Here is a 12,953-nt window from a genome sequence, read left to right as displayed (position 1 = left end):
TCCTAAAGTTCAGCTGCCTGTCTGAGCCTGCCCTGATGAGAGGGACGGGAATTCTCTGAGGCTCTGAGGCACAAGGATGGGCTGTCACTGTCACTGTCACTGTCACTGTCACTGCGTTTCATGGCCAAAATCATCGTTGTTATCCCCACTTCAGAAGGGTTTCTGAAGGAATAGAATCACCCAGGGGAGGTCAGGGGCTCAGACACCCCAGATCTCTGAGGAGAAGGATTTCTGATGGAATATCATCACCCAGGGGAGGTGAGGGGCTCAGACACCCCAGATCTCTGAGGAGAAGGATTTCTGACAGAATATCATCACCCACAAAAGGTGAGGGGCTTAGACACCCTGAGGAGAAGGATTTCCCTGAAGGAATATCATCACCCATGTGGAATCGGGGGCTCAGACACTCCAGATCCCTGAGGAGAAGGATTTCTGAAGGAATAGAATCACCCATGTAAGATCAGAGGCTCTGCTCAGGGATATTGAGCAAGATGACATAAGGGACTTTTGTTGCAGCATTTCTGAGAGAGAGAGGGCACGATTTATGCCTGGAATGAGATTTGAGCTACTCCAGTCTAGACCTCAGATCTGGGCCTTGTGAGGCCTCCAAGCCTGGGACACAGTTAGAAATTCAGAGTTTGTGGCACAGTTAGAAATCGTATTAATGTGTGATGGGGAGCACTGGGCTGTCTGGGTGTGAAGCAGCACAGGTTTATAGTGTGAGGTTTAGGCCACCTTAAGACAAAGACAAACAATGTTGGCTTGCCAATGAGAGTGCCTTTGTAAGCTGTAAACTAAATAGAAGTGTATAAAAACTGCCATCTTCTCTGGAATAAATGGAGAACGTTGCATTAATCACATTGGTTGGATGTGTGTTCTGTCCTGTACAGCTTTCCCGTTATCTGAGTCCCTGGCTTTATTTTCCAGTGTCACCAGTATCTCTTTCCAGTGTCACCAGTGCCTTTTCCAGTGGCATTCTGGCAATCAGGGATGGGATGGAGCTCAGGAGCTGCCTGGATCCTGCCTCGGTGGTGCCCGAGAGGAGCACAGATAGCTGGTTCCATCTCCTTCACTTTACACCCTTTCAACACCCAAAAAAACTCTTCAAATTCTCTTTGCCTTCTCTGACAGTGACCTACTTAATTATTGCAAACGGGGCCCGGAGTCTGGCATAGCCTCCCACGTTCACACCCAGCCCCACAGCACCCAGACACCTCAGGAAGGAATTCAGCAGCCCCAGCCCCTCCAGAGCATCTCCTGTGCTCAGAGGTGTTGGATTGCACTCCCAGCACTGGGTAAATGATGATGGAGCTGGAAAGGGAGGATAAATTGATAAATAAAGGGTATAAATCAACTTCTTTCAAGTAAACTCATACAGTGACACCGCATGATACTAGAGTTATTCTGTAGGAAAACCTAAAAACATCGTGGTACAGAGAGAACTCACTGGAGATACGTCAGACACAGAGATAATACAGAGATAATTCGTGTAGGATCCACTCTTAGCTCCACAATGGAAAAAAATAAAGTGGGGGATTCTGCCTTGACCTCTTTATCTCAGCAGTGAACCAAGCTGGGTAAGAAAAGGAATTAACCTTGGCAATTTTTTAGGGATTCTTAAAAAGGATTAATTCCTTGAGGGTGGGTTCACAGAAAGCCATCAGTGCTCAGTCAAGGGGCTGGAACTTGTGACACGGAGCAGGGAAGTTCATCAGGATTGTCACCTGGCCACAGAATCCACGGGAAAGGGGCCAGGTGCAGGAAGGAGGCCCTGGCTTTGCAAAGGTGGCTCCGGGGCAGCTGCAGGTGCTGGATCCTTCTTGCCATGGACATCAGGAGGTGACTTTTCCTGGCCTGAGGGTCTGATCAGACCCATCCACAGGATCAGAGCTTGGAGTGTGAAACAGGGTAAAATGTAACAGGGTAGAAAATCTGTTTAGATTTAGGTAAAGTGATTGTAAGATTTTAATTTTTCATCTGCGTGTCTCCAAGGATCTCATTCCAGCACTTCCACACAGCTCAGAGTGCCCAGCAAACATTTCAGTGCAGGTCCTCTTCCTGCCACCTGCCTTCCCACTGCCACCTGCCTTAAATGCTCCTCAGGGTCAATCAAATCGATCAAGGGTGAAGGATGGAACACCAGGATAATGCCAGTTAGCCAAGCCAGATATTAAATCATCAATGATTAATTGATATTAAATCGCCAGTCATTAAAGCTGAGACAAGGAATGATGGAGAGCGGGGCCTACAGAACCTCATGGGGGAAAAAGTGATATGGGATGGAGGGATATGATCCAGGATAAATAATCCTGCATAGAACAGGGGAGAGGAACAAAGAACTTCCTTGGATCAGGCCATAACTTTCCCTGGAGAATGTCTGGAAGTGAGCAGGAAACTGGTTTTAACCTCTTGTGACATCCAAAGAGACACTGCAGGAATTCCAGTGATGTCCCAGGTCGTGGATACCTTTGGTGACTCTCTGGGTGCTCTTCCACACCCCAAATCCTGGTGCCCCTGGCTCTGTCCCAGGACAGGTTTGTGCTGCAGCCACAGCCTGAAAAACAATTTTATTGTTTTATATTGAAGTGCAGAGTGAGCTGACACAGAGAAACATTCCCAGGAGAAACAGAGACTCTTCTAAGAAGGTTCTTGCAGAAATTTGGGGTTAAAGTCTTGGGTTTTTTGTCTGGTTGGGAGCATGAAGTGTTTCCAGCACAGGAATTCAGAAGAAAACAGGATTGTGTCTCCATATCTGCCCAGAGCTCGAGAGATTGGATGCTCCTCTGGGAACTCAGAGTGCTGTGGTCTGAACGAATATCAGGAGAGAGATCAGTGCACATCTCCAGCTGCTGCTGCTGCTCTTGTCCTTTGGCTTATCCTGGCATTTCCCAGGTTCAAATTCATCCCTAATTAGCGTGATTGGCAACTGATTAACACATTCAATCACAGGTTTCAACTGCAGGGAACTCAGGAGAGTTTCCAAAGATTTGCACCAGCAGAGGACAGCCAGAGATCTCCAAAACCCAGTGGAGCAGATGCCCAGAACTCCAGAACTGGGGCCACCAGAGGAGATCCCAGGACTGAACCTCTTCAGATCCTCCTCACATTTCCAGCCATTCATCCAGAGGAATTGTTCCCAAACTTGTGAGCTCGGTAGAAATGAGAGCCACAGAGACTTTTCCAACACCATCAGGTGGAATTGGCTGGGCTGAGCCACTGCACGTGGACTGCAGAGATTTTTTCCTCCGTGAAAAGCAGAGGGTGGGGAGAGGCAGAGCCTGGGATCTGCCAGGCAGTGTAATTTTAGTTGTTTTGCTGGAGAAGGGGGGCTGGGGGGAAATAGAATTAATTTAAAGGCTGATATTTTAGGCTGCATTGCTGCGCATGGATCTGAGTGCAGCCCTCTAAAAATAAGCTTGTGCAGAAGAAATGAAAAGAACAAAAAGCGAGGTTGGAGGTGTGCTGGAGTGACTAATGCTCTATAATAAGTGAGCAGTTCAGTGCTTGCCCTCAGAGTATGTTGGGATGGTATTTTTGAGAGCCTAAACCCAATTATTCCTTTTGGCCTTAAAACTGGGCTTTGTTCAGGTGTTTTACCTTATTTCTGTTGCCAGTGTCACAGTCAATACAAATTATTGTTGTATTATCCCATATCCATCCAGGAGTCTTGACTCAGAGCCCTGCAAACATTTATTTAATGAATAAAATTGACACCCCTGGAGGCTGGGTGCACTGGAAGTTCTTCAGTGGGAGGTGCTCCTGCCCGTGGCAGGGGTGGGACTGGATGGGATTTAAGGTCCCTCCAACCCAAACCACTCTGGAGTTCCGTGGTTCCATTCTGCACCGCTCCATTCTGTGCATCCCAGTTGTACATTTTGAAGAACTCCAGGCACACCCATCAGGAAGAACTCCAGGCTTTTCATCCCCAGCTGAGTGATGGATAAAAATCTGTATTTCCAGGGGATGTGCGAGTTCCTCTTCTGGCAGTGACATTTAGTGTGACATAAACTGCCTGGCTTTCCCTGGAGTCAGCTCTTGCCCAAAAAATCCAGGAGAGGACTGGTTTTGAGCTCTTGGATTTGACTTTAAGGTCTGGGATCAGAGCAGAGAAAATGAGTCAGGACACCAGAGAGGAGCACAGGAGCTCTGGAGCAGTGCAGGTGTGAATCCCAAAGCACTGGCATCATTAATTAGCGTAAACTCATTAATAATCCTTTTCCTTCAGTGTTGGAGGTAACTCCAACACTACTCAACATTTCCAACCAGTCTTGGGCCACTTGTATTCCTCCCTGACTTTCCCAGAATCCACAATAAATTTTCCAATACAGTTTCAAAGCACAGCAATTTTCCCCAGTTCTCTGGGATAAGGTTGGCAATTTTTCTCCTCTCACACCTGGCACGTTGCTGCCGATGCTCCTGAAGAATTTGTGATGCTACAGATGTACAAAGGTGCAAGGAGACAAACCCAGCCATGATATAAACACAGCAAACCCAGATTCCTGTTATTGTTTTGTTATTATTGTTATTATTATTACACTAATTGTTGTTTTCATGATTTTTCTTCACACCTTATCCCAAGGGCAGAATTGGCCTGAGCAGCCAAACCCCACAATATAAAACTGAGCACTGTTGGGGAAGTTGAAACAGGAAAGACTTATAAATATGATTGCTTGGCGAAATATTTTGAGAATATGGAAACTACAAGCGAGATTGAAATGAAAGCAAGCTTTGAGATACCAAACTTTGCTTACTGAACAACTGGAAAACAATGGCATGGCTGGCTGAAGGTGATCCCCTTTTGATGAAACAACACCCTCTGCTCATAGACAGCTCCGAGGGGCAGAGCAGACCCTGCTAGCTTGGCAGAAGGGGCCCAAAGAGTCGTTTTTAGAGTTTAAAATGTGACACAGTATGATGATGTCATGATTCTTACAGGCTGTATGTAAATGCTATAGGATTTGTATCTTGTACTAGATTGGTTAGTGAAAATTAAAATATTTAGCAGAGAAGATTTATAGTATTATAATGAGAACTTCTCTCTCTTGCTCTTTCAGCTCTCTCTCAGCCTGCTCTGGCAGCTCCAAGCAGGGCCCTGCACCCACAGCCTTTGCAATAAACCACAAGTTCCAAGACCTGGCTTCAGAGATCTCCTACAGAGCACTTTGCTGGATAATGAATTGGCCATTCAGGAAACTGCTCAGGGTTTGCCCCAGACAGATCCAATCATTACCTTAATTGCAAGGCGCTCAAGCCAACTCTTTATCAATTCTGGGCGTGTTTCTGGTTGTAAGTGGACAGCAATCGAATTTGGACCATTTCCTGTCTGTGTCTTGGACTCTTCTTCATAAGGAAAGAAAATTATCAAGCCCTTCCCTACAAAGTTTATTGGGCCTCACCAGCAGTAATAATTATTTCCATTAAATGCATGGAACCTGCAGGTAGTGCAGTTCTGAGCTGTGACAGAGCTCTGAGGAGAAGCAATCCCAGCACACAATCATGGAAATGAAGCTGAAAAATCCCTCTGAGATGATCACATCCAGCACCACCATGGCCACCACTAAACCACGTCCCCAAATGCCACATCCACGTGGGTTTTGAACAATTCCAGGGACGGGGACTCACCACTTCCAATGCTTTACAATCCTTCCTGTGACAAACCTATCCCTGAAACCTGATTTAAATCTCCCTGGCACAGCTGTGGCTGCTCCCTCTGTGCTGTCCCTGGTCTAAGGGGCCTGTGAAACATAAATGTAAAGGAATTTAGAGATTTCAGAGGAGCTAAGATTTTAGTTAGAGATAAGCCTTACTAGAGTTAATTAAAATAAATGAGTAGGCCTTGATGAAGTTAAGAGTTAGTAGTTAACTAATAACTGATTGCTCATCAGTACAATGTTCAGTTAGCTGGGTTTATAATGAAGAATATAAATTGACAAAGAGCTTTTAGGAACATCAGACAATTGTGGCCTCCTCTGTTCTGAAACCAACTGGAGACAAGGAATGGAAGTTCTACCAAGAGTTCATTTGTCAAATTTGCACTGAAAAGGTAAAAAGGTCAGAACGAGGAAGACTTCATTGACTTCCTCATTTTGGGACCCTCCCCATGGAAGGGACACCGACCCATTTCAAGGGACAAACCACGAGTGCTGAATGGCTTTTGAAATGAGGAATGGGATGTACCAAAATGATGAATATGCATTTGTATTTTGGGTATTCAACACTTGGATGGATAAAAGGGCTCTGTAATCACCTGGAAGCTGCTGTGTGGATTTGGGAGCGATCCCACACACAATAAACACACACTTTGTAACTTTAAACTGTCAGAGAGTTTTTGTCTGTCACAGTTGGATATCGGTACTAGATCAATATCCACATTTTTTTAATAAATCAGCTGCAGGCAGAGCGAGGAGGGGACAAAGAGCAGAGCTGGACACTCTTCCCATCCACAGTGCTGTTGCTGCTCCTTCTTGTTCCGCAACCCACAGTGAAAACAACGTGTTCACTTCTCCCACTTTGTATCTGGGACCCAAATTAAGCCTTTTCTTTACCCCAGCATTGTCATAAACACCTAAAACTGCAAAAATGTGCTTATTTTATTCCACAATGCTGTACAATTATTGACAAAAGTGCTTTGATTTACTGGCAGAGAAGAGGAAGGTTGTGCCCAGTCCAAGCCAAATGCAGTTTTTTTCCCAGTCTCTGGCTTGCCCAGCAGCCCTTTGGCACAGTTTGTTCTAGAAAGTTCAATGCTGCTGCGGGTGGATTTCAGGATTTCTCCTCCAGAAGCAGAGTCAGCACTGTGCAAAAACTGAGAGGGGACTGGTCCAGTTCAGCTGGGAGCCACCAGATCGTGAGAAAGCAGCAAAAACGTTTTGTGGGAAGCATAGAACCAAGCAGAACCTGTGTCCTGGTAAAGGTGATTTTTGGAAGGGCTCGTGGTGACCTCCTGCATTTCCAGGAGTCTCCTACTGCACTTTTATCCACACCTGGGAGCAGTTTAAAATTACATTTACAGTCATTGCCCCTCAGAGTTTGCACTTCTGTTTAAACCTGAGCACCCCTCCTTTCCCAGCTATCGGGAGCTGAGGAGTTCATCCAGCTCAGCCATTCCCAGAAATTCCCAGCTCCAGAAATTCCCAGAGAAACTCTGCCCTGGGGGGCTGCACTGGGCAGGGACAACCAGGCAAGCTCAGAATCAGAAAGAATGAAAAAAGCTGCATTTTGTCACTCAAAGTTTTTTGACTCCCCCAATCTATCCTTGGTCACTTACTTAATTCTTTTATAGCAGTTATTAGAATTAGTATGAGTATTTTTCAAATTATCGTTAGTATTTTAAAATTAGCATTAGTATTTTCAAATCCTTGGGTTAAAGGCATCAAAGTGGTGTTAAAATATTTCAAAAGAGGCAGCAGATGGGAGTGATCATTGTGGTTATTTTTGTGGGTCCTGCCTGTGCCAAGCCTGATCCAGGTGAGTGAGGCACCAGGACTGGTTAAACTTCATTAACCCTCAAATAATTCCCTTTTGACTCAGCTGCTCAATGCTATGTGGATTTAAAACATTTTGTTTCAGCCCATTTAATCTCCAGTTTGTCAACAGGGAAGGTGAAAGGAATCAGAGAAGGGAGAAGGGAGAAAATGGAACTGAAACTTAATCCAGAGTTGTGCTTCTGTGAACCACGGTTGAGAAACCACACCCAGCTCAAAACACACCTGGAATGGGTTAGAAACAGGTTTGGGTTAAATTTTACTGGGTTAAAATTTACTGGTTCTTATTCTTCTGTGAGACATCCTGACATCCCACACTTCAGCCTTGGTCACTCAGTTTATGTCCTTGAGTTTAAGATTTTGCATCCCCACCAAAAATGCAGACCTCTTTGAATAATAACCCCAAATATCCTCATTAATCACACAGCTGTCCTTTGGAAATACATTCCTTTTACCCCCTGGTGCTCTGGATCTCGAAGAGTCATGAGCTCCAAGGAATGACTTTATGTTACATAAGCTGAAAAAAAAAAACCCAGAAAAGCTTTTGTTTTAAAAGTTTCCTGTCAGCTCCTCGAAAGGTTCCATTATTCTTGGGGCTTTGAAGTGAAATTTGAGTTCTCTGGGATGCTTTTCCTGCCCTCCTTGATGAGCAGGGAGTTGTCTTTAATCCAGAGCATCCCAAGTTTCCTGCCAGCCCAGGAGCTGATGTTCCGTTTGTGTGAGACCTGACAAATTCTCATTTTTAAAGCAAATCAGAGCATGCAGAGCTTTTATGGAGCTGTCTGAACTCCATCCCCCCTCGGTGTTGTTGTCTAAATGATTGAACACAATTACCATACGGAATTTGTCAAATATTCCACAGGCCAGGGGCGGGAGCTGCTCCTGGTGCTGAGCACACAAAGGTACAGCAAAGCCTCATATTTCATTTATTGCTGACTAGGAAAGGCTTTGTGTGCTGGACTGGAAACGAACAGATTCCTCACAAATCCACGCCTGAGCTCCAGTCACACACAGCAACTCCCTTTTTTATTTTTTATTTTTTATTTATTTGTTTTATAGTAGTTATTAGCATCAGTATGCGTCTTTTCAAATTAGCATTAGTATTTTCAAATCCTTGGGTTAAAGGCATCAAAGTGATGCTAAAATATTTCAAAAGAGGCAGCAGATGGGAGCAATCATTTTGGTTATTTTTGTGGGTCCTGCCTGTGCCAAACCTGGCAGGTGAGCCTGATCCAGGTGAGTGAGGCGCCAGGACTGGTTATAAATATTTTGGGAAGCCACAGCTGCTTTTACCCCCCACCATTCCCCCTCCTGCTGTCCCTGTGCTCCAGGGGAGTGAGAAGGGATCACTCCCAGCCCTCCCTGAACGCTCCAGCGCTGGTAGAACTGGGGACAAATCAGGAGAAGAGAGTGGAAAAAATTAACTTCAATAATCAGATCATTTCCCCCCAGGCACTGCCTCTGTCTGAAGACAGACACAACTTCGGGCCCTGCCTAAAAAGCTCCAGGTAATTTATTTAAATAACTAAAAAAATCCTTTGATGGGTTTTGAAGAAGTCAAAAAGATCCCTTCAATCCCATTCCCTGATCATGCACAGGGAATTATCTTCAGCTTCTTTGGTGCCTCTGAGGAATCGGCAACAATTCCCAGGAGTGGCTAAATATTGGCTAAATATATTGGAGCTCAGGATGTCCCTGTGCCACACCAGGAGTGGCACAAAGTCCTTATATATAAATATATTGGCTAATTAATATATTGGAGCTCAGGCTGTCCCTGTGCCACCCCAAAAGTGGCACAAAGCCCCGTGGGTTTGGAGTCCTTGTCACCCTCAGCTCCCTCTGGCACCTGTGGGATTCCAGGGAAGCGGTCCTGGAGGGAATTTCCACTTTAATTTCCATTTCTCCACAGGAAGGAATGATTTATCCATAAACTGGTCTTTCAACAGGCCCCACAGCAATCCTGCCCCTGCAATTTTGATTATTAAACATAGAATATGCCATGAAATGTATGCTGGAATAGATATAATTTCATATCTCTGCGATATAAATATAATTTTGTGTGTATAATATATATATTCCTCTATCTTATATATAAATATATTGGCTAAATGCAAATATTTGCTTCACTACCTCCTGTCCTATAAATGCAACCAGGTCAGGAATCTCCCTGGGCATTTTCCCTCTGGATAGCCCTGTGAGTGAATTCCAGGACACAGCTCCTTGTGAAACCTCAATCCCCTTCCATTTCCAGAGGCAAATTTAAATTCACTCTGTTTTGCTTCCCTCTGCACCCCTCCAAACTCGGACATGCTTGTATGGGATCTCCTTCAAATCCTCGTTTTGCCAAGGGCTGCATCACTCCAGCTGCAGTTGGGAAGCTAAAAACAGATTAAAAAATCAGCTGGAGGGCTCTGTGGGGATTTGTGTGCGGGGTCAGGAGCAGGTGAGGGCAGAAACCCTCCAAGGAAACTTCCAGGGAGCTTTTCCAGCCCGGTGTGCTTGGCTGGAACGGCTGCAAATCCCAAATTTTCCCACCTGGAATGAACCTGAGTGTGCTGGGAGTGCCCTCGGAGCAGACACAGAGATCCTGCAGCTGGGGTCTGCTCCGAGGGGCAGGAACACCACGGAAAATGGGGAAATTGGGGGGAAATCAAGGGGAAATTGGGGGGAAATCAAGGGGGAATCAAGGGAAAACCAAGGGAGAATCAAAGGGAAATCAGGGAAAATTAAGGGAAAAGCAAGGGAAAGTCAGGGAAAAATCAAGGAAAAGTTAAGGGAAAATCAAGCAAAAAGCAAGGGAAAGTCAAGGGAAAAGCAAGGGAATTTATGGACTCTATTTAAACTCTGAATTTTGGGATTAATCACCGTTGTTTTCACTCTCCTCTGGGCAGCTGGCACAGGGTGCCAGAGCAGCTGTGGCTGCCCTGGGATCCCTGGAAGTGTCCAAGGACAGACTGGGACAGGGTTTGGAAAAACCTGGGATGGTGGGAGCTGTCCCTGCCCATGGATGGAGGTGCAATTAGGTGACTTTTAGGTCCCTTCCCACCCAAACCATGCTGGAATTCCACAATTTTCCACAATTTTCCATGGACTGCCCACCTGCAGCTCAGCCTGGCCGTGTTCCCACCCCCCAAATCTCCAGATCAGAGAGTGTGGGAATACAGGAATTCCCTCTGGCTGCCCTGGGACCCTGGCAGGGCTCAGGAACCCCCTGGACAGAGCCCCCAGAGACACTGGCTGTGATATCTGTCCATGGAAAAGAGTTTTCAATCTCACAGGATCAATTACCAGCTCTGAGGGTTTGATATCAGCAATAATTAAGTGTGGCACGGGTGCAAAAGTAAAATTTTAGGATTCTAGATGAGGGGTCCAAAGGGGACAAGCTGGAGGAAATTGGGTGCGCCTTGTCCTTTTTCTCCTTCTTCATGCCCTCCATGTCTCACTGTGGTGTTGGCATTTTTCTGTTGGTTCAGGCTGGGGACACACTGTCCAACGGAGGTGACAGATATTGGCACGTTCTTGTAAATCCAGCCCAGGGAGTTTCTGGTATTGAATGTTTGTCACATCCCACTGAGGGCAGAGCCCCACACGCTGCCCTGCAGGACAGAGCTGGGCAGGGCAGCAGAACATGTGAGAGATCAACAGAATAAACAATCTTAAAAATCAACACAGATTATTTACGACTTCTTCTTTGACAATGGGGCAGACAGAGAATTTCTACAATCCCGGAATCATTTCAACACCACAGATTCCAACAACAGAGGAGTCCAGAGCCTCTCTGCTCTTCCCATCCCTTCCCAGCGCTGGGCTCTTTGTAACTTAAATCATTAATCTGGAACATGATGTTCTGCGAGGTTACAGCAGAGTTTGTGAAGGATGCAAGCCCAAATTCTCCCTGTAGGAAATTAATGGGGAACTTGTGTAAAATGAAGCACAGGCTTTTATCAAGCAGCCTCTCCAGATTGGAAGGGAAATGCTCACTCCGACACTTGTTGCCAGTGTGAAGTGGATGAAGCTCTCTGAAGTGTGGCTTTCTTGTCAGATCCAAGGGTTTTTCCTGGTGAAATGATCATTAATTTCTAGATTTGCACACTGAATAAACAGCAATAAAAAGGAACATGACATAGACAATTACTTTTATATTTTAAGAGAAAAAAAATCAAATATTTGTGTGGATTCAGAGTGTAACTTCCACCAAGTACCAGAAGCACTTAGAAAGCAGCTGGGATTTTTTCATGTGTAACCCACAGCAGGACAGGGGGAAATGGCTTTCCAGGGAAGCAGGGCAGGGTTAGATGGGATATCAGGGAGAAATCCATTCCTACGAGGGTGAGGAGGGGCTGGGATGGAATTCCCAGAGAAGCTGTGGCTGCCCCTTGTGAGAAAAATGATGTTCCCCCAATGAGGGAAGGGAAGGGATTCTTACAGAGTTCTGCTGCTACTCCAGCAATTCTGAAACCGTATTTGAACCCCTTCCTTTTAAAGGCCCTATTGATTAATGCATGTCTAAAAATCATAAATACAGCACTTTTTACCTACACAAAACAAGGCTTAGCGTTGAAAGCGGTGACAGGGGAAGAGGGGAGAGGGGGAAATGCTTCCCTGTGGGACTGGCGGGGGAGCGCGTTGTTCAGCAGAGCTGCTCCGTGTGCTGCAGCAGCCTGACTCCTTCCCTCCCCAGCCTTTTCTCTCAGGGTTTGTGCTGAAGAGATCCTCAACAGCTCAAAGCAGGCGACACTGAGACGATGGGAGCTCCTGAGAGAGGGCACACGTGGTCAGGGACAAGAGCCAGCAGCTGGGAAAGCCAAGGTTGCTTTTTTCCCTGAGGACTGAGCGTCAGGGATCTCTACAGACACGTTTCCTTTGCAGGGTTAGAAATCAAGCCAAGCCCTGGCGCTGGTCAGGAAAAAGCTGATATCAAACAGCAGCACTCGGTGCTCCAGAGAGGCAGAGTTTCCCTCTCCCTCCCCGCGAGCCCCAAATTCTCTGTGTGAGAGGTTTGTGACACCTCAGCATCCCTTTGTCCCCTGCCCAATCCCTGAGTCAGCCTGGAAAATCAGAAAATGGCAATTCCCGACTTGCAGGGCTGGGGATGGGCTCAGAATTCCCCACCACTGCTTCCCAACACCTTGGGGAGAACATCAGCGCTGCAAGCTGCCAGCTCAGGGAGATCAGCAATTTTTTCCAACAAATTTAAATGTTTTTAGCCCTTTTGAAGAAGGTCAGACACCCAGAGGGCATTATCAGTCCTGAAATACACACATTTTCCCTCTCCCACTGGATATCTCCAAGTGCTGGAAGGCATTCCCTGAATCACCCCATTTCATTCTGGATGCCATCAGAATTCCGAATTTTCCCAACTTCTCTTTCAACTGCTCTAGAAAGAGAAGGCTCCTCCCTAAACCAGAATTCCAGCTGTGACAACACCTTTTTTGTCAATGCCTTTGATTTAATTGGAACTTGACCCTG

At 46.0% G+C, this 12,953-nt stretch overlaps 1 protein-coding gene and 1 long non-coding RNA gene across 5 annotated transcripts in view; both read right to left on the bottom strand.

Annotated features, from left to right (window-relative positions):
* Positions 1 to 12,953, bottom strand: part of LRRTM4 (leucine rich repeat transmembrane neuronal 4) — a 172,042-nt gene that overhangs the window by 122,175 nt on the left and 36,914 nt on the right. The window lies entirely within an intron of this gene.
* LOC146765608 (uncharacterized) overlaps positions 8,508 to 12,953 on the bottom strand; it is a 36,810-nt gene continuing 32,364 nt past the window's right edge. The window contains exon 2 of the long non-coding RNA XR_014949858.1: positions 8,508 to 12,953. This exon is cut by the window's right edge and continues 25,221 nt beyond it. This is a non-coding gene — a long non-coding RNA (uncharacterized LOC146765608).

This window comes from Lonchura striata, chromosome 22 (genome assembly GCF_050655825.1).
Source record: "Lonchura striata isolate lonStrDom1 chromosome 22, ASM5065582v1, whole genome shotgun sequence".
In the NCBI taxonomy this organism is placed as follows: domain Eukaryota; kingdom Metazoa; phylum Chordata; class Aves; order Passeriformes; family Estrildidae; genus Lonchura; species Lonchura striata.
Note: the sequence above shows the minus strand (reverse complement) of the source record. Positions and strands in the feature narration are given on the sequence as shown.